A 23,655-nucleotide genomic window follows, 5' to 3' on the forward strand; every position below is an offset into this window, starting at 1 on the left:
ACCAATGCCCTATCCTCTTACAGCATGGAAAAATGTCTACTGAATACCAAATATGTGCAAAATATTTTACTGCATAGTATAGTATAATTTTTAAAAGTCACTCTCAGCAGTTAGGTATTATTAGTTCTATTTTAAATAAAATGGATATGAGACTGAGAGACCTTAAATGATTTGTTCAGTGTCTAAGAAAGAAGTTTATTTTCCTTCCTCTTCACATTTGCACAAAGGAGACTTCTCTCTAGTTCCATGAAGGAAGTGTGTGAGTTAAAAGCACCTGACCTGATTGGTTTCCTGACTTTCCTCCAGGGTGATGCATCAGGGACTCTGCAAGAAATACTGCAGTCTGGCTCTCACCTCCAGAAATTCTTAAACCGGGCTACATCCTGAACACCAGAACTCAGGATATAAGAATCTTTAAAACTTCCCTAGGTAATTCTAATATGCCACAAAGCTAGGGAACAGCTGTGCTTCCAACCTTGTCCCCTCACTCCCTAGCTAATAAGAATGTCAATAGCCTGTTATTGATTGGGTAGTAAAAGGAAATGGCTTCCTCATTATCGACTTATTGTTTCCCCATCTGCCTCAAGGATTTTAAGGACTTCTGGGCTCAATACAGACAGGTATCCTGCAGGATCTGCTCCAGCTAGGTCTTTGTTCCCTTGTGTCTAGTTTTTCAAGCCAACACTGAATAGGTAAATCAGGCAAGTCTTGCTTATAGACTTGGCTGCCTCAAAATTGTTGTTGGAATTAGTAAATACAAACCCCATCACCCCCCAAAAAATCAATATTTTGATGGATTTTTAAGCTCTACATTATTCATATACAAATTTTAAAAAAATGTCTACTTGAGTTTAAGCTTCTGAATGCCATATTTCCTAGAAGCAATGAAGAAAGAATAAACTAGGGGTGCCCCAAACTTTCAGCATCCAGATACCTAACAGTAAACTTTAAAATTAACCTTAAAGATAGTCAAGGAAAATTACCAAAGAGAGGTCAAAGTTCTTAACATGTTTATGAAAGTAAACTCTAGCAGGAATGTATTATGTGAATATCTTCATATACTATTCACAAGCTCAAAGGCAAGTTGAAATTAGGCTGACTTTGGATTCTAGGGGATATGCAATTATCAAGACCTAGTTAGAGCTCTTCCAAAATTAGAGAGAGAAGAGGAAAAAAGGAGGGGAGAAAAGAGAGAGGAGAAGAAAGAGAAAATGAATAAGTTCTTGCTTAATAGTATATTAGCAGATGGACATTTTATTATGTTCTAGTCACATAAATGCCAACTGATGTCCGAGGTTTGAATCCTCAGATGGTTAGTTGGAGGATAGAAGCCTGCACTACATCAATTTCAAAAACTTGCTCTGTATCATTTTGAGCTACAGGGTGAAGGAGGAAACTAGAAAATGTACCTGCAGGGATTCATAGGTTTATTCATGGACTTACAAAGTTACCTCTGCATTATATACTCTACAGTTAGTCCTAGACTCTTCATTGCAAACACTCTGATTATAATTATTGAGCTTAGTGATCCTGACATTGGGTTCAACCCATAATGAAATGATCTATTTCACCAAAGAAAAAAGAAAGGCATTGAGGAAGATAATACATTTTGCTACGTTTGGAATACAGATTCCATATATATTAGTGTTATAAAAATCACAAAATTATTTTCTAATAATGTCCAAAAGCAAAAAAGGAATTTAAAACAGACTTGCATCTGTGACATTCTGTCACTAGAAATAAAATATACTCAAAAACTGAAGAAGAAATGAAATGAATTTATAAAAATCTTATGTCTTAGAATTATTTTTAAAGGTAGGTTTAAGTTTGTAGTCTGAATTAGAATGAGAAATGATGCCCAGGTTGAACTGGAAAATAAGAGGGATTTAAATTGTAAGGTGATTGGGATCTTAGAGGACCCACAGTTAGGAATAAAAGGGAGCATTTATCACACCCATTTGCAACATCTTTTTGTTCATAGTGATCTTACCAGAAAATAAGATAATATTTTAGTTTTGCTTTGTTTAGGAATAGTGACTAAGGATAAAAAGTACTCTGATAACAAGAGGAAAAACTAGAAAAGCAAACTTGAATAACTCCTAAACTTAACAAACCACTAAAAGCACCCTTCAAGGGTAGTTTATAAAAGTAATTCACAGAAAAAGTATTGAATACTTACATACTACTTGTATATATGAAGAGGAAGACTGAGAAGACAGCAGACACTTTGGCACAATTTGAGTTTCAAGATTGGGTTGCCACTATGGCACTTGTTATGAGAGAATATATTTAGAAATTTTAGTGGTTGGTTCTTAACAAATGATACAGGGTACCAGAGGAGTGTCAGGTATAGCAAGGCTATATTCCATTTATAAAAGGACAATTGTAGATTGATTCCTTATTCAGAGGGGTAAAGGCATGGGAAATTTGATTGAAAGGTGATTTGCTCATTATTGTATATCAAACACAACAGAATCTCCACAAGTTTCTTAGGAATATAAACTTCTGGATCCAAAAGAGAAAGAGACATGATGTAGACAAAATGGTCCTTGAAAATGGTTGCCCCACATGTTACAGACAAAGACCTGGATTAATCTAAGGAGAAGACTAAATTTGTATAAAGTGACTGAGCTTACTTCACAGATGTTAAGGAAACAATAAAGAAAAATAACGATCAACTCTAAGAATACAATGTGACAAAAATAAATTTCTATGTTTACAACTTATGTGGCTAACTTCATAATCCTTGAAAATTCAAATTTTTAAGAAGTCAATAGTATAGAAGAATTACTTGGTATAGGATTTAATAATATTCCCTGGTTGCCTACAAGCAAGGACAGGACTTTTTTTTGAAACTTTCACAGAGCTTCAGATCAAGATTCATGGATGATGAATCTCCAGCTAAGACAGATGTTCTACACCCAAAGTAAAACTCAAATGTTTCTTGACATGTTTCAGGGAAGATATTACATCTATAAAAATGTCCAGGCTTTTAAAACTTAGAATTGCACGGGGGGACAGTCAAAAGAGTTTGTGATATCTAATGATATATATTTTGTGTCTTCAAAATTAACACCTATTATATAAAGAGTTACAGTTAGTAAAGAACAATTATATACCCAAAAGTATAAGTACCACTGACTGTCATTCTGAAGGAATTCCTGTTCTTTCTCATGAGGAAGCCACATGTCTCCTTAGAAATTTCTCCAGACTATCTTTCTTACCTGGGTGGTGAATACCTGCTCAGGCTTAACCGTCCCCACTGAAAAATGTCTTCTGAGCTGGTATTAATTTTTTAATAGCTGTTTGGCTCAAACTACAGAAAATATCTAATACCTCTGCCTAAAATAGCAAAAATCACCCTTGAATACAAAGAGATAATCAATCTTATTGCTATGGCTTAGAGCCTGACATGGTCTTTAACTTCTGCTAACTACCCACAGTGCACCAACATGTGTTACTTGAAAGAACTTAGAATAGAAATAGAAAGAACTTCATTTTACTTCTGCCTGCAGAAATGTCTTGATTTCTGATTATAGTATCTCAAATTCGGATGCCTTTAAAATGCTCTTTAGCCCTCTTATAAGCCCTGTCTGCCACATTCAGGTTCCCTCCCATTTGGAAAAATAAATTTAATTTTATTTAGACTAGGCTTTTCCTAAGTATATAACCACCCTTATATTCTGATATACCTACATTTTAACATCAAGCATCCATTCCACTTTACCCTTTTTAGGTTCTTGGAAGCTCAGGAAATTCTGTTTTACCATAGCAAACTCGTTTTTCCATAGGTTCCCTTTATGGTTGAAATGTCTTTAAAACTTTTAATCAAATCGACTCCTTAGTTAATTCAATAATTGTCAGTGGCTAGGCAGTTTCACTAAAATACTAAAAATGAATTGGGGCTATAGGGATAAAACTGCAGAGAGACTTGGAAATAGGGCTAGATTTTTATATTCTTACTTAACCAAATTAAAAAGATATTTTATACCTGTTATGAGCTAAGCAGTCTTTCTCATTTAATTCCTGATGTCTGGATTATTTCACAGTGGATACTAGGTCTTATCTAATTAAACTTGGCCTACCTTCATGAGCATAAGTGCTCCAGAGCAGGGTCCGAGCCTGAAGGCTATCAATTACCATATCTTTACTACCAATCTCAACTAAGATTCAGTAGCAATAAATGGATAAAAAATGTCAGTTACTGTAAACAACAGGATTATTCCCTGTGAAATTAATTACTCCACCCATATAATTAGTTTTCCCTACCAAATATAACTTAAGAAAATATAGGCTTTATGTTTAGGCCTAAAACTTAGCAATGCAGAAAAATGCAGATATGACTCTTAAATTTACCTTTGGACTTTATTCAAAAAACATCAGTGCCAAACTTTATGAGAGTTAGTACTTAGGCATTGAATTTAATTCCTTTCTTTGCCCATTTACACTACTACAGATGTGATAGTGACCCACAAGGCAAGTATCAGTAAAGCAAAGGACAAATGGGAGGCTTGATTCATCTTCAAACGGGAAAAATGATCCTAAAATAATGAAGATTGAACCAATCTTCACTGGGTTAATCCATGTGCTCTGAATAGGCATTGTTCTTTGTCAGGATATGAGTATGAAATATGCAAGTGATAAGTATAGAAGAATTTAATTTTTGTCAAAATCTAATGTGAGAGCCTCTTCAAGAAATGGTGCTAGGAAAACTTGAAGTTCATATGTAGTAGAATGAAATTTAAACCCTATCTCTCACCCTGCACAAAGCTCAACTCAAAGTGAATCAAAGACCTAGAAAATAGACCAAAAACCCTGAACAGACTAGAAGAAAATGTAGGATCAACACTCAAACATATCAGCTCAGAAACAGACTTCCTTAATAAGACTCCCAAAGCACAAGTAGTAAAATCAAGACTCCAAAAATGGTATGGCGTCAAACTAGAAAACTTTTTTGTAGTAAAAGAAATAATCAAGAATATGAACAAAGAGCCTACAGAATGGGAGAATATCTTTACCACACACACTTCAGATAGAGAATTAATCTTCAAGATAATCAAAGAACTCAAAAAACTTAACACCAAACACACACACACACACACACAAACACACCAACCAAATAATCCAATCAAGGAAAGGTCAAAGGAACTGAACATGCACTTCACAGAAGAAGAAATAGAAATGGTCAAAAAATAAATGAAAAATATTCAACATCTCTAGCAGTTAGAGAAGTGCTAATTAAAACTACACTGAGATCTTATCTCACTCCAGTCAGAATGCCAATTATCAAGAATAAAAGTAGCACAGAACATTAAAGAAAGAAATTGGAGAAAACCTTCAAAGATGGAAAGATCTCCCATGCTCTTGGATAGGCAGAATTAACATTGTCAAATGGCCATTCTACCAAAGGCACTATACAGATTCAATGTAATTCCAATTAAAATCTCAATTACATTCCTCATAAAAATAGAGAAAGCAATCATGAACTTCATCTGGAAGAACAAGAGACCTCGAATAGCCAAAACAATCCTGAATAGAAAAAGTGAAACAGGAGGTATCACAATACCAGACATTAAATTATACTACAGAGCAATAGTAAAAAAACAGCATGGTATTGGCACCAAAATAGACAGGCAGATCAATGGTACAGAATAGAAGACACAGAGACAAAACCACATAAATACAGTCACCTCATACTAGACAAAGGAGCCAAAAAAATACAATGGAGAAAAGAGAGCCTGTTCAACAAATGGTGCTAGCAAAACTGGAAATCCATATGCAGTAAAATGAAATTAAACCTCTATCTCTCACCCTGCACAAAACTCAACTCAAAATGGATCAAAGACATAGGAATTAGACCAGAGACTCTGCACCTAATAGAAGACAAAGTAGACCCAAATCTTCATTATGTTGGCTTAGGATCAGACTTCCTCAACAAGACTCCTAAAGCACAAGAAATCAAAGCAAGAATCATTAAATGGAATGGACTCAAACTAAAAAGCTTTTTTTTTTTTCAGCAAAGGATACAATCAAGAATGTGAATAGAGAGCCTACAGAACGGGAGAAAATCTTTTCCACATGCACTTCAGATAGAGCACTTATCTCCAAAATTTATAAAGAACTTACAAAACTTTACACAAAAATAAAGAACCCAATCAATAAATGGGCCAAGGAAATGGACAGACACTTTACAGAAGAAGACACACAGGCAATTAATAAATATATGAAAAAGTGTTCAACATCTCTAGTAATTAAAGAAATGCAAATTAAAACAACTCTAAGATTTCATCTTACTCCAATTAGAATGGCTAACACAAACAATAATAGATGTTGGTGTGGATGTGGGGGAAAAGGCACGCTTTTACATTGCTGGTGGAGTTGCAAGTTGGTTCAACCACTCTGGAAAGCAGTATGGAGAATCCTAAGAAAACTTGGAATGGACCCACCTTTTGACCCAGTTATCCCACTCCTCGGTTTATACCCAAAGGACCTAAAATCATCAAACTACAGTAACACAGTCACATCAATGTTTATAGCACCTCAGTTCACAATAGCTAGATTATAGAACCAACCTAGATGCCCTTCAACAGATGAGTGTATAAAGAAACTCTAGTATATATACACAAAGGAATACTATTCAGCCATAAAGAAGAATAATATCATGGCATTTGCAAATAAACGCATGGAATGGAGAATATCATGCTATGTGAAATAAGCCAAGCAGAAAAAACCAAAGGCCAAATGTTTTCCTTGATAAGTGGAGAATGATATATAATGGCAGTTGGAGGGTAGAGAATGAGAGAATAATGGGGGAATTTTAGAATATGTAGAAGGAAATGAGAGGGAGGGGGTATGAAAAATGGTGGAAGGAGACAGACATCCTTACCCTATGTACATGTATGATTACACAAAAGGTATGAATCTGCATTGTGTACAACCCTAGAAACAAAATTATGTACCCCATTTGAGTACAATGAATCAAAATGCAGTCTGTAAAATTTTAAAGGTAAATAAAAATACTTTAAAAAAACTTCCCTCAGAGTCAGAGAAAATCCTATTAAGATTAAAGATGGAAGTTGTAATGCAGGTGTAAAAATAAAATAGTGATCTACAAATTAAAAAAAAAACACACAAAGGAGCCCATCACAGAGGCAGAAATACTGAAGAGTGTCATTAAAAGCACAAGGACTACTTCCTGTGATCTTCAGGAATGCCTGTGAGCACATGGAGGTGATCTTGGGCATGGAGTGAAGGAAGTGGATCCCATGACCCACTCCTACCTCCTTATTGAAATGCTAGACATCACCTATTACAGGAAGCTGAGTGATGACCAGGGCATGCCCAAGACTGCCCTCCAGACACTTATCCTGGGTGTGATCTTCATGGAGGGCAGTCATGCACCTGAGAAGATCTGGGAGATGCCAAGTATGATCGAGGTGTTTGGGAGAAGAAATTCATCTCTGGGAATCCTGAAAAGCTCACAACCAGAGAATTGGTGCAGGAGCAATACCTACAGTACCTGCAGGTGCCCAACAGTGAACCCCCTTGTTACAAGTTTCTCTGGGGCCCAAAATCATATGCAGAAACCAGCAAGATGAAAGTTCTAGATTTTTCTCTACAGTCAGTGGGAATTACCCCACTTCTTTCTCATCCTTGTATAGGGAAGTTTTTAGAGACTGGGAAGAGAGTCCAGTCTTTGATTACCAACATGAGTGTTACCCTATGTACATGTATGATTACACAAATGGTATGAATCTTCATTGTGTACAACCATAGAAATGAAATGATGTACCCCATTTGTGTACAATGAATCAAAATGCAGTCTGTAAAAAATTAAAAGTTAAATGAAAAAAAAGAATAAAAGTAGCAATAAATGTTGGTGAGGATGTGGGGGAAAAGGTTCATTCATGCATTAGTGGTGGGATTATAAACCAGTACAACACTCTGGAAAGCAAGATTCCTCAAAAAATTAGGAATGGAACCATTTGACCCAACTATCTCACTTCTGAGTATATATTGAAAGGATTTAAAATCAGTATACCATGTTCACATAGACATCTCAATAGTTATAGCAGTTGAATTCAAAATAGCTAAACTATGGAACCAACCTATGTACCTTTTGACTGATGAATGGATAAAGAAACTGTGGTATATATATATACAATGGAATATTACTCAGCCATAAAGAATAATATAATTATGGCATTTGCAGGCAGATGGATGAAATTGTAGAATATCATGCTAAGTGAGATACGCCAGTCTCAAAAAACCAAAGGATGAATGATCTCGCTGATAAGCAGATAATGACACATAATGGGGGTGGTAGGGGGCAAGAATGGAGGAAGAAGGGACTGTATAGAGGGAAAAGAAGGGTGGGAGGAGGGGTGGGGGAAGGGAAAAAATAACAGAATGAATCAAACAACATTACCCTATGTAAATGTATGATTACACAAATGGTATGCCTTGACTCCATGTACAGAGAAACAACATGTATCCCATTTGTTTACAATAAAAATAAATTTAAAAAATAAAATAAAACAAAATATGTTTTTAAAAATCCACTGCAAAACTAGCAGAGCATTAAGCTATTTTATTGAAGGACTAGGACTGAAAAGATTATTAGTTCCCCAATCTGTTCTCATAAATCATCACAAACTTAGTAGACTGAAACAAGACAGTGTATCTAAGTTTGGAGGTCAGAAATACAAAAACCCAGGTGTCAGCAAAATCCTGATCTTTGTGGAGAGTATGGGGGACAAGGTCTTTCCTTACGTTTGCCAGCTTCTAAAGAATACTGGCATTCCTGGGCTCCTGGCCTCTGTCCCTTATTTCTTGGTCTTAATCTGACTTTCCTGCCTCTCTCTTATAACCCCTCCTATTATTACATTGTGTGGTAACTCTAACCCAAATACTCCAGGTTACTCTCCTTTTCTGAGGACCTTGTCTTAATTACAACTGCAAAGTTCTTTATCTGTGGAAGGTAACACATTCACAGAATCCATAGATTACATTATGAACAACATTCATCCTTGGGTCCACAAGAATTCATGCCCTTCTCACATACAAATACATTTGCCACATTCCCAAATCCTCTGAAACCTCAACCCATCTCTAGAACCAAATATCATTCCAGTGTCATCAGTGAGCACATTCTTTAAAGAACAGAAAGTCACCAAATAATTAACCTGACCATTACATCTCAAAGCCCTAGAAAAAGAACAAATCAACACTAAAAGCAGAAGACAGGAAATAATTAAAATCTGAACAGAAATAAATGAAGTTGAAACAAAAAAATTCAAAACATAGATGGAAAAAAAGGTTGTCTCTTTGAAAAAATAAGTGAAATTGATAAACGCTTAGCCAAGCTAAAAAAAGAAAAAGAGAGAAAACTCTTATCACTAAAATTCATGATGAAAAAGGAAATATCACCACAGATACTATTGAAATACAGAGGATAATCAGAAACTAATTTGAAAATCTATAGTTCAATAAGACAGAGAATCATGATGACGTTGACAAATAATGTTCTAGAGACATATGATCTATCCAGATTGAACCAGGGAAACAGAAAATTTAAACAGAGCAGTTTCAAGCAATGAAATTGAAGACTCAATCAAAAGCCTACCAACAAAGAAAAGCCCAGGACCAGATGGATTCTCAGCTGAGTTCTACCAAAACTTCAGAGAACGTATACCAATACTCCTCAAATTATTCCATGAAATAGAAAAGGAGGGAACCCTTCAAAACACATTCTACAAAGCTGGTATCACCCTGATACAAAACTAGACAAAGACACACAAAGAAAAGAAAACTTCAGACCAACATCCCTCATGACCATAGATGTAAAAATGCTTAAAAAAATCCTGGAAAATAACATAAAAATATTAACAAGAGAGTACACCATGGTCAAGCGGAGTTCATTCCAGGGATGCAAGGTTGGTTCAACATACAGAAATCAATAAATGTATTTCATCATATCAATATGCTTAAAGACAAGAACCACATGATTATCTCAATAGATGCAGAAAAAACATTTGACAAAATTCAGCATCCACTTATGTTCAAAACACTACAAAAACTAGGAAGAGTAGGAATATACCTTAACATTATAAAAGCTGTATATGCTAAACCAAAAGCCAACATCATTCTAAATGAAGAAAAATTGGAAACAGTTTGTTTAAATACTGTTACAAGGCAGGAATGCCCTCTTTCACCACTTCTATTCAACATAAGCCTTGGAAACTTAGCCAGAATAATTAGACAAAAGAAAGAAATTAAAGGGATACAAATAAAAAAAGATCTCAAACTATCCCTATTTGCTGATGACATGAATCTGTATTTAGAAGACCCAAAAAAACCACCAAAAAGCTTCTTGAACTCATAAACAAATTCAGCAAAGTAGCAGGATATAAAATTAGCACCCATAAGTCAATTGTATTTTATATATCAAAGACGAATCAGCCGAAAGAGAAATCAAGGAAAACTATTTCATTCACAATAGCCTAAGGGAAAAAAAAAATCTTACAAAAGAGGCAAAAGACTTCTACAATGAAAACTACAGAAAATTAAAGAAAGAAATTGAAGAAGACCTTAGAAAATGGAACGACCTCCTATGTTCTTGGATAGGCAGAATTAATATTGTCAAAATGGCCATGCTACCAAAAGTGCTGTACAAATTTAATGCAATTTCCATTAAAAGTTCAATGACATTCTTCATAGAAACAGAAAGAGCAGTCATGAAATTCATTTGGAAAAATAAGAGGCCCAGAATAGCCAAGGCAATCCTTAGCAAGAAAAGTAATTCAGGAGGTATCCCAATACCATACTTCAAAATATATTAGGGTTACATTAATAAAAAAAAAATGGCATGGCACAAAAACAGAATTGAACACCAATGGAACAGAATAGAAGATGCAGAAACATACCCACATAAATATAGTTATCTCATACTAAACAAAGTTGCCATAAACATATGTTGGAGAAAAGATAGTCTCTTCAACAAATGTTTCTGGTGAAAACTGAAAATACATATATAGCAGATTGAAATTTAATCCCTATCTCTCACCCTACACAAAACTCAACTCAGAATGGATCAAGGATCTTGGCATTAGACCAGAGACCCTGTACATAATAGAAGAAAAAGGAAGCCCAACTCTCCATCATATCAGTTCTGGAACAGACTTCCTCAATAAAATTCCTAAAGTACAAGAAATAAAATCGAGAATCAATAAATGGGATGGCATCAAGCTAAAAAGCTTCTTCACAGCAAAGGAAACAATCAGGAACATGAACAGAGAATCTACAGAATGGGAGAAAATCTTTACCACATGTACCTCAGATAGAGCATTAATCTCCAGATATACAAAGAACTCAAAAAAACTTAACACTAAAAAAATAAATAAATAACCCAATCAATAAAAGGACAAAAGAACTGAACAGATACTTCACAGAAGAAATATGAATGATCAAATATATATGAAAAAATATTCAACATCTCTAGCAGTTAGATAAATGTTACTTAAAACTATATTGAGCCAGACACGGTGGCACATGCTTGTAATCCCAGTGACTCAGGAGGCTGAGTCAGGAGGATTGAAAGTTCAAAGCCAGCCTCAGCCAAAGTGTGGTGCTTAGCAACTCAGAGAGACCCTGTGTTTAAATAAAATACAAAATAGGGCTGGGGATGTGGCTCAGTGGTCAAGTACCCCTGAGTGCAATCTGTGGTACCTGCCCCCCAAAAAAACTATACTGAGATTTCATCTCACTCCAGTCAGAATGGCAATTATCAAGAATACAAATAACAATAAATGTTCACAAGAATATGGGGATATATTGCTGGTGGGACTGCAAATTGGTGCAACCACTATGGAAAGCAACATGGAAATTCCTTAGAAATCTTGAAATGGAACCACCATTTGACCCAGTTATCCCACTCCTCAGTTTATACCCAAAAGACTTAAAAATCAGCAAATTACAGTGATGCAGTCACATGAATGTTTATAGCAGCTTAATTCACAGTAGCCAAACTATGGAATCAACCTAGGTGCCCTTTAATCAATGAATGGATAAAGAAAATGTGTTATTTATACCCAAAGGAATATTATTCAGTTATAAAGGAGAATGAAATCATGGTCTTTGCTAGTAAATGAATGAATCCCGAGTATATCATGCTAAGTGAAATAAGCCTGTTCCAAAAAATCAAAGGTTGAATGTTCTCTGTGATATGTAGATGGTAACCCCCTATCAAGGGATGGTATGGAGGAGAAGTATAGAAGTTCATTGGATTAGACAAAGAGGAAAGAAGGGAAGAGAGGGATATGGGACTAGGACATATCTTTTCTAGGCTCGCATATACACAACAAATGTAACTCCATATCAGGTTCAACCAGAAGAATGGGATCAAAATTATAATGGGTTGTATCCCATGTATATATAATATGTCAAAATACACCCTACTGTCATGTATATCTAAAAACAACAAAGTAGTAAAAAAATATAAAATTTTATAATCTACATAGTCTAAGTTAAATACGGGTTAGTCTCTAAATATGGCAATAATAAATTCTGGAGCTGAATTCCTCTCTATCTGTAGGCCTGTAAAACTAACAAATAAGTTATCTGTTCATAGGGTACAGAGGTGGTACAAGAATGGAACAGCCTTCCCATTCAGAGTATGAAATTTGAAAGATAAAAGGAAATACCATGGTGGTAAGGCAAACTGATGCAGCCACTTTGAAAGAGAGTTTGGCAGTTTCTTACACAATTAAACATACTCTCATCATATGGTCCAGCAATTGTGCTCCTTGATATTTTCTCAGGAGTTGAAAACACTAAACCCTGAAAATTCATGTTTATAGAAGTTTTATTTATAATTGCCAACACTTGAAAGTAACCAAGATATTCTTCAATTGGTTAACGTGTAGATTACCTGTGGCACATCCAGGCGAGGGAGTATTATTCATAGGTGAAATGAGCTGTCAATCCTTGAAAAGTATGGAGAAACTGAAGAGCATCTTATGAGTAAGAAAAAACAATGTGAAAGGGCTACATACTGTGTAATTACAGCTATGTAGCCTTTTAGAATAGCAGACATGATGGAAATGATAAAGATATTGGGTTCCAGGGGTTTAGAGGAGAAAAGAGGAATGAATAGGGGGAGCACAGAGAAATTTCAGGGCAGTGAAACCACTCTGCATGGTACTATAATCGCAGATACATGTTGTTATTCATTTGTCCAAACTTAAGAGATGATACAACAGAAAAAGTGAACCCTAATTAAGCCATTGACTCTGGGTGATAATGATGTGTCATTTACAAACCCATCATCTATAACACATATGCTGCTCTGCTGGAGGATGTTAATAATGACAGAGGCTATGGATGAGTAGGGACAAAGAATGTATTGGAAATCTCTCTGTCTTCATCTCAATATTTCTGTGAATCCAAAAATTCTGTAGAACATACAGTCTATTTAAAAATAAGTCACTAATCCTGAGCAATTTTGAAATCCATTCAGGTAAATAATGCAAAGTCTGGTAGTAATTATTTGTGATCCTCATGTCCATCCTCTGAGTTAAGGACTATTCTCTAGACTGAAGGTTTCTCCCCTGGATTTATTTTTCAAGAAGTTTAGCACATATTTGAGGTTGAGTAGTTTGACCAGCTTGTTTCTTCCCCATACAATTATGGGACTCTCACAGTCTTCTTTAATTTTATCCTCTATCTTTTTTAGTCCAAACTGGCAGCATTCCTGCTAGTATAAAATACTTAAGAATTTAATAGGTCTCCTATGTATGTCCTGTGGTTCATTTCATTAGCCAAGAGACCCAATCAACCCCACAATGTTCCCTAGATAATCCTATCTTGTGCTGTTTTCTGCTTATATTCTATTGAAGGGATCCATCAGTCACATGACTAATACTTCAAAAAGTTTTCTGTACAACTAAATACTGTGATTTTTTTTGTGACTTCTTGACATTCTTCTAATTTTTCCCCTTTGCCCAATTCTAAATCCATTCTCCCATGTTTAGGTATTTATTTCTGCAGCACTCTGCACACTCAGTAATAAAATCTGCATTATCTTTGTATTATTTCAACAAATTCTACAAAAAATTTTGTCCTAAAATAAGATAAATTATTATTGTACTGACAAGAGGTCAGAAGTACGAAAATTAAGATACCTACAGGGCTATGTTCCTTCTGGAATCTCAAGCAAAAGTTTTCCTTGGTTTTTCCAGTTTATGCAGGAGTCCTATAGTTCTTGAATTATGATTCCTTTCTGTTATTGCTCTGATCTCAGTTTTTGTTTTTCTTTCTGTGTGCAGAGCTTTTTTAAAAAAATACATGACAATGCAATTTGACACATTGTACACAAAGGGAGCATAATTTCCCATTCCTCTGATTGTATATGGTACAGAGTCACACCAGTCATGTAATCCTACATGGAAGTAGGGTAATAATGTCTCTCTCATTCCACCATACTTCCAAGTCCCAAACCCCCTCCTCTCCCCTTACTTCCCTCTGCTCAATCCAAAATTCCTCCATTCTTTCCTACAGTCCCCCATTATGGATCAGCATCCACTTATCAGAGAAAACATTCAGGCTTTGGTTTTCTGGGATTGGGTTATTTCTCTTAGCATGATATTCTCCAGTTCCATCCATTTACCTGCAAATGCCTTAATTTCATTCTTCTTTTTAACTGAGTAATATTACATTATGTATATAGCACATTTTATTTATACATTCGTTGGTTGAGGGGCTCCTAGGTTGGTCCCATAGCTTGGCTACTGTGAATTTAGCTGCTATAAACATTGATATGGCTATGTCATGGTAACATGCTGATTTTAAGTCCTTTGGGTATACGCTGAGAAGTGGGATAACTGGGTCAAATGATGGTTCCATTCCAGGTTTTCAGAGGAATCTCCATACTGCTTTCCAGAGTGGTTTCTCCAATTTGTAGTCCCACCAGCAATGTATGAGTGTATCTTTTTTCCCACATCCTTGCCAACATTTATTTTTACTTGTACTCATGATAATTGTCATTGTGACTGAAATGAGATGAAATCTTGGAGTAGTTTTGATTTGCATTTCTCTAATTGTTAGAGATATTGAACATTTTTTCATATATTTATTAATCTATTATATTTCTTCTGTAAAGTGTCTGTTCAGTTCCTTAGCCCATTTATTGATTGGGTTATTTGGGTTTTTTTGGTGTTAAGATTTTTGAGTTCTGGAGATTAGTGCTCTATCTGAGGTATGAGTGATAAAGATTTTCTCCCATTCTGTAGGCTTTCTCTTCATGTTATTGATTGTTTTCTGAGAAAAAGCTTTTTAGCTTGTATCCATCCCATTTATTGTTTCTTGCTTTTACTTCTTGTGCTTTAAGAGTCTTGTTGAAGAAGTCAGGTCCTAAGCCAACATGATGAAGATTTGAGCCTACTTTTTCTTCTATTAGGCATGGGTTCTCTATTCTAGTGTGTAAGTCTTTGATCTACTCTGAATTAATTTCTGTGCAGGGTGAGAGATAGAGGTTTAATTTCGTTCTGCTACATATGGATTTCCAGTTTTCCCAGCACCATTTGTTGAAGAGGCTATCTTTTCTCCAGTGTATGTTTTTGGTACCTCCTTCTAGTATGAGGAAACTGTATTTATGTGGGTTTGTCTCTGTGTCTTCATCATACTTCCTTCTCCAATACTGAGCCTTCTGCCTGCTTCTTATAAGGGTTCCTATGACTGCATTAGTTCCACCCAAGTAATCAAGTATAATCTCCCCATCTTAAGGTCCTTAACTTCATCACATTGACAAAGTCTCTTACCATGTAAGATCACATATATGCAGGTCTCAGGGTTTAGGGCATGAATATTTTTGAGGGTTGATTATTCTGTTTACCAGAGGTAAAATAGGGAAAGTAGGAATTTTTCTCCTATTTATTTTATAAATATAAACATCAGTTTCAACTGCAACCCTTTAAAGACATCTCAAGTAGATCCACTTTTTTTAGTCATTTTAAAGTATCAGACCATTTTCACTTTTGTTAATGAATTGGGCATTTACAAGTTCAAACTACTCTAGCTGAGTTAGTCAACTTGAAGCTTCTGCATTCCCCCAGTGAAGTTCTGCCCTTCAGCTTGAAAACCCCAGTGAGTGTGGAGGAGTTGGTCTGCCATTCATTCTTCTTGTTCCAGGTCTGCTTCCCCTGCATTTTCTTGGCTTTGCAGAACCAGTGTGGTGGAAAAGTGAAGTATAAAGGTAAAGAAAGATATAGGTCTTTACTTGGTAGCCAGTTAGGCTATTATCTGTAGTTTTTCAAGACTGTTACAAGTATCCCACCAGATTCTCCAATATGACAGTGTCTCTCTTATAAAGAGCATTTACAAAGACTTTGAGGATCATATTCAGGACCTTAACTACACCATTTACTGTCTAAAATAATGCCCCACCTGCTTGTCTTCTAATCTCATCCCTCAGTACTTCAGATGCACAGTAATCCAGTAGACTGATCCCTTGAATTGAACCCATTTAAAATGTTTGACCCAGTTAATTTTCGGTTATTTACTGGATCCATGAAGAACACTGTACCCTTGTCCTTCCAAGTGGTACATGTGCAATTTTTCCAATTTCTTTAAGTTGTCTCATCAAACTATGATTTCTGATTCTTCCAACAAGCCTCCTCTCTTCTTATTTTTCTGAGCAAGAACAGATATTAGATTTTAAGTGCTGAACACACTCTGACTCAAATAACTACCCCTGGATGCATTAGTTTCTTTTAAGGATTCTCTAGTAATAACATAATGTAGGTCTACTGGCTTCTGCTACTCAGGAGTACTTAGCAAGAATTGCATGCTCTCTTTATTCTTATAGGCACCCTAATTTCTAGAAATAGTTATCTTGGAGGCAACTCAAAACAGAAAGCACCATTTTCATAGATTCTTCTAAGCCAATAATATATAGCATGATATTTCTTAGATGTTTGGTCTGTCCCCTTTTGCATGCATTTTCCTCTTGTAATGACTGCCTTTACTCTGCAGATTTTATTAACATTTTCAAGAAAATGTATTTATTTCTCTGAGGATAATGGATATTAATGTTAACCCCTATTAACATGGAATGACACAGTAGAAGAGTAAAGAATTTGAGTCATAATCTGACCACTTCTGTTGTGGTTTGGATATAAGGCATCGCCCAAAGGTTATGTGTGAGACAATGCAAGAACATTCAGAGGTGAAATAATTATGAGAGTTGCAACCTTATCAGTGGATTAACCCACTAATAAGGATGAACTTGGTAACTGTAGGCAGGGTGGGTGTGACTGGATGAGGTAGGTCACTGGGGGTCTGCCTTCATTCCTGGTGAGCAGAGCTCCCTCTGCTTCCTGATTGCCTTTACCTCTGCCACACCCTTCTGCCATGATATCCTGCCTTATCTTGGGCCCAGAGTGATGGAGTCAGCCATTCATAGATTGAAACTTTGAAACCATGAGCCTCCAACTGTCTTCCAGAAAGAAGCATTTCTGAAAATGCATCATGTGTGTTTTCCTAAGCACAAACCCTACATTATTAACAATGAATTCACTGTAAATCTTTTCCTGCACAGAGGGGAGAATAACTTAGCTCAGCAAAATTCTGAATTTGACAGATTTTTGGAGTGCAAGTTAATTTAAAAAGAAAAAAAAAAAAAGCTCATTTGACAAAAGTCAGAATATTGCATTTCAAGCCCTGGTGAGTCAGTGTGCCTGAGGTATCAATAGAACTTGGTACATGCAACTTAGAAACCACATAGAAAACACTGACACATATACTGAGTGTTTGCAAAAATTAGTCATTCTCCAAAGGCATGAAGGATGCTTCCCAATCCAGACTCTTTGCTGCTGGTATTTCCCAGGTAGAAGCTGGCCATTTGGTAAAACAATTTGAAGAATATTTAGATCTACATGATCATTCAAGTATTTAAGGAGTGACAACAGAATAGGCTCTGGAGATGCAGACGAAAATAGGCCGAGGTCCTATTTTCATGGGCTCTGGTGGGGAAAGGAAATAGTATCTAAGTAAACAACTATGCAAAAAAAAAAAAAAAAAAAAAAAAACTAACAAATGGTGATAATGCTATGGAGTTAACAAAAGTCTGATGGGGCTATCAAAGTTAGGATAGTCAGGAAAAACTTCTGAAAGCAGAACTTAAGCAGAGATGAGCAAGGTAGAAAGGGTTGCAGATGGAAGAAACAGTTTCTGAATTATTTGAGAGATACTAAGAGAAAAATGACCTCAAAATATCACACACTCACTAGTTGCAGGGGCTTAAAATACTCTAATTAGAGAGTCTTTTATTTATGTTGAGGCATTGATAACTTCAAGTTTTTCCTTTACTGTCTAACTCACTGGAAATGATCACCTTTAAAAGTTTTTCAAAAATTAATGCCGTAGAATTAAGATGGTGCTTTGAAAAGAACACAGGACTCGGAGCTAAATTTTCACTTTCTATTTAACTGTAGCAATTAATATGTTGACTTTGCCAGTCAACAAGCATACTTCATAACAAATCACATTCTCTTCAAGTCAATATCCTCAACTATAAAGCAAGGTGATTACATAATCAAATGAGGTAATATCTATAAAAATACTTCATAAATTATGAAGTTATTACCATTGTCTTTAAAGAATAAATGGGAGAATATATGATTACCCTAAAATATTGTCAATTGTTAATGCCAATACCAATATCTAGCCCAGTTATAGCTAATGTGAATAGGAGGAATATTAGTGAGACTAAAAGGACGACTAGATTTGAAGGTTTTGGCTGATACCTTCTCCATAGGAAAGTAGTCACTAGTCATTTCTTCTCTTATAGATCTAACCAGGGTGCTAATATCTGGTAGCATCCTATCTTTGTTGGGAAGTTCTGTCTTTGTGGCCAAAACATGAAAGAAAAATTGTTAATAAATTGAGAATTAGAGGTGACATTAGTACATAATATCTTTGTTCCTTATACCCATCTACCATGATGATCTCTACAGTATGAAAGTCATTTCTCCAATTTAAGAATATGTGACTACTTTATACCGCTGATGTGGTACCATAGAGAAGCTGGTAAATTTAGGAAATGTATGTAGATCAGCAACTATGCTAATGTCAGTCCTCAGCCAAATTGTGAATCTGGGAGATTTATGTAGAGAGTTAACTCTTGTATAGCTCCAGTTTTCAGAATTCTTATACCTTCCCTGTAGAAAAACCCATTGTGAGGAAGGATTCAAAGCTCTTTCACCCTATGTTGTAAATGTTTGATGAGTGTTGTGGTTTAGATGTGGTGTCCTCCAAAAGCGCATGTGTAAGAAAATGCAAGAAAGTTCAGAGGAGAAATGATTGTGTTGTGAGAGTCTTAAACCAATCAGTGGATTAATCCCCTAATGGGGATTAACTGAGTGGTAATTGAAGTGGTAGGGTATGACTGGAGGAGGTGGGAACTGGGGCATGGCTTGGGGATATACATTTGTATCCAGCCAGTAGACTCTCTTTCTCTGCTTCCTGATCACCATATAATCTGCTTTTTCCCACCATGATGTTCAGACTGACCTCAAGCCCCAAGGAACAAAGCTGACCTTTTAAGACCTCTCAAACCGTGAGCCCCCAAGTAAACGTCCTCCTCTACAGTTGTGCTGGCTGGGTCCTTCAGTCACAGCAGTGAAAAAGCTGACTAAAACAATGAGTAACATTTGGTTGGATTTCTAGATAGGAGTCTCTTCTCTTGGCTTCAAGACAACTCACCAGCTTCATTGATCTTCTGAACCTTTCTTTCCCCAAATATGAAATGAAAGGATTAACTATTTCTGTGATTTCTAGACTCAGTTACACATAGGAAATACCTGGAGAAGTTTGGGACATACAGATGCAAAAACCTCAACCGTAGAAAATGTGATTCAACAGAATTGAGGTGAAGCCCAGGTGATTCAAGTTTAAAGTTAAATTGGGAATTACTGGACTGAATGATATGAACTCCAGGGCTCTTTCTAGCTGAGAATTAGAATTCAATGATTTAACTGGGAAGACTTCTGCCATTAGACTATAATTACAGATTAATTATTGTATAGTCTTTCAATTAGCTAACTATCTACCAGTAACTATAATACCAAACATGATTTTAATCAACCACTTATTCTGTGCCTGACACTCTGGTAAGAACTGCAAATATATTTTTGTGAAATTCTTATAACAGAATTTCACAAAATTATAACAATCCTGTGAAGAAGTAGGAACTATTATTATCCTCATTACAGAAATAAGAAAACTGAGAAACAAAAATGACAATGTAGCAAACACCTTCAGAAAACCATGTGCCAGGCATTATTCTAACATTCTAAGATTCTATGATTTTATTCTTAGTGTGTGTGTGTGTATATATATATATATATTTTTTTTTTTTTTAACATAATTTCTCACAACAACACTATGGCAGAAGGGTGGATGGTTAGAATCATTATTCTCACTTTTACATACCAGGAATCCAGGGAACAGAAGTTAATTCACATGTACTAAGTAAGGTTAGGTAGTAGGTGGCAGAACTGAGACTTAGACTCAGGCAGTCTGGCCCCTGACTCTAAAAAATAGAAATAAAGATACCATCTCTCAGAAATGATGGCTCACCAGCCAAAGTTCATGTAGCTAGTAAGAGCTGCATCACCAAAGTGCAGTTCTCATGTAGGTTGATTCCAGTTCCTATTTTCTTAATTACTACCCTATTATAAATGTTTTGAAGTATCAGGTTCTATGTGATTGGCAGTGGCAGGTGGGAGACTCAAGGGCATTGAACCAGAAATGCCAGGTTTAGAGAGTAAGGTATCTGGCACAGATAAGTAAGGTGGAAAAGTACTATGTTCTCATTTAAGCTCTCACATCCCATCTCTTGGATTCTTTCTGTGTGTTTCCTCTAACTGGGCAACTGCAAGAAACAGCACGGCTGAAGGGATTCACCTTAACTCTTCCTCAGCTGAATGGACCTGCTTTTTAAAAGGAAAATTGACTTTAATTGAGAGTCGAGCATTGCATATGTCTGTGTCCTAAACTTTTTGGTCTCAGGACTCTTTTATATTTTTAAGAACTATCAAGGGCCACAAGAAGCTCTTCTTAATGTAGGTTATTTAGCAATTAAGATTGATTGTGCTATAAATTAAAACATAATTTTAAATCATTTATTATCCCATTTAAAATGACAAACCTATTGCATTACCCATACTTCTTAAAAAGCAGCACAGTCTTCCAAAATTATTTTTACTAGTGATAAAGGTGGCATTGTTTTACATTTTTTAAAGGCTCTAGGTTTGACTAAGCTGAATTCAACTGGATTCTCATATCTGCCTCTGCATTTAATCTGTTATGATATCACAAATAAGTAGTCACTGGAAACTTCACTGTACATTTGGGGGAGTAAGAATAGTTTCAATCTCACAGAACTCCCAATAGTCTCAGGGACCAACAGTGGCCTTTGGATCACTCTTTGAGAGCCACTGTGAAAGATGCTAGATATCAATTATACTGAAAGCAGAGGCATTACAATCACATATAGAGTTCTTAAATCACAATAAAACAACAACAAAAAAATGAGAAAACCATTTGGATGGACATTTTTCAAAAGAACATATACCAATGACTAATAAGCACATGAAAAGATATTCAAAATTATAAGTCATTTAGGAAAGTACAATTCAAAACCCATAATGAAATACCACTTCAAAGGTGACTAAAATCGATAAGACAGACTATAACTAGTGTTCATGAGCATGTATAGGAATCAGTACCTTTATAAACACTGTAAAATAATAAAGCTATTTTAGAATATAACTTAGCAGTTCCTCAAAATATTAAACTCAGTGTTATAAATGTAACCCAACATACCACTCCTTGGTATATAATCAATAAAAATAAAGATATATCCACAAAAAACCCTGTATACCCTGTATACCATGATTCATAATTTCCCAAAGGTAGAAACCATCCAAATGTCAATCACATAATGAATGGATAAAAAATATGTGTGATATCCAGTGAAATAGTCAGTCACAAACATCAGTACATGCCACATGTACTGATACATGCCAGAACATAAGTGAAATTTGAAAACATTACTCTAAGTGAAAGAATCCAAGCACAAAAATCCTCATAGTGTGTGATTTTAGTGATATGAAATGTCCAGAATTGGGTAAATTTGTAGAGGCAGAAAGTAGATTAGTGGATCTCAGGAACTGAGAGAAGGAGGAATGGGGAACAACTGTTGTTGTGTATAAGGATTCTTCTCTGGTTGATCAAATGTTCTGGAATTAATTGCAATAGTTGCATAACTTGTGAATATACAAAAGTTTCTTAATTTATAGTATGTAAATTCTATCTTAGGAATTTTTGTTTAAATACAAAACAACTCTTTTCTTCTTCCATCTTCCCAAGATCTAATATATGCCCCAGGAGGTTTACCACACACTTTCTATCCCACCTAACCTCAGGACTTCCTTGCCATTGAAGCTCACTGCTTCAGTGAGCAAATGATAACAATGAAATGCAAGTGTTTTTCATCCTGCAGCATGTTGGAGTGAAGTGGGGAAAATTTGAAAGTCTTTACAGGCATATTATTATATTAAAAACTACAACTGATAGAAATAGTCACTCCTATGCCCATTCTACAAATTAGCAAATTGCACCATTGAGGTTCAGTGATCACCCCATAACCACCCCACCCAGAGCAATGTAGCTAATAAATAGAAGAGGAGAAAATCAAACACAGAATGACCACATCACGTCTCTGGCCATCTACTTTGCAGGATATAACTCGAAGCAAACATTTCCATGCGATTTTACTGGACTCCAGGCTAATAAGCATTTCCCGTTTTCATTAAAAAGAAAAGAAGAACGGATTGTAAACCTTGATTTTGGTTAAAATTGTAAAACTATTGGTCCATAAAATATGAAGTGAATTAAAATCAAAAGCAGATATACTCTTAACTCCTACTTCAGTTCCTCTTAAGTTAATTACACTAAGAGAAGTCTAGTGGTTGAGCCAACTGATGTTGCCTAAACTAATCTCCACCTAGCTCTTTTCTTGACACCAATATCTTTAGTGACAAATATTCCTCAGTTTCATATTGTTTCCTGCCCTGAACTGAACCGACACAAGTGACTGACAGGAGACACCTCGTGTCCATTAGCAGTTAACAGAAGGAATTGATTTTGCTTGTTTATCATTTTTTACTGGCAGGCTGCAGAGTCTGGTCCTCACCTCCCCTGGGCTCCAGGGCTAACATCATATTCGAAGGAAATCTTTTGCTTTCTTCCAGAGACAGAAGCAATTATCCTGCTTTGTTTTTATTTATTTACTTATTTATTCATTCATTATTGGTTCTTTTGATTTATACATGACAATAAAATATGCTATGGCATCATTATAAAAGCATGGAATATAATTTATTCAAGTTATTTATTCCCCAGTATTTCCCCTTCTCCTTTCTTCCTCCCACCCTCTGTTCCCTTCCCTCTACTCCATTGATCTTTCTGCTATTTACTTGTAGTTTTAGTGTCTTTGGATGTGCATGATGGTGAGATTCCCTGTGGTACATTCATATTTGTACATAGGAAGTTAGGTTAAATTCATTCTGCTGACTTTTCCTATTACTTCTCCCT

This window comes from Sciurus vulgaris, assembly GCF_902686455.1.
Source record: "Sciurus vulgaris genome assembly, chromosome: 6".
NCBI classification, from domain to species: Eukaryota; Metazoa; Chordata; class Mammalia; order Rodentia; family Sciuridae; genus Sciurus; species Sciurus vulgaris.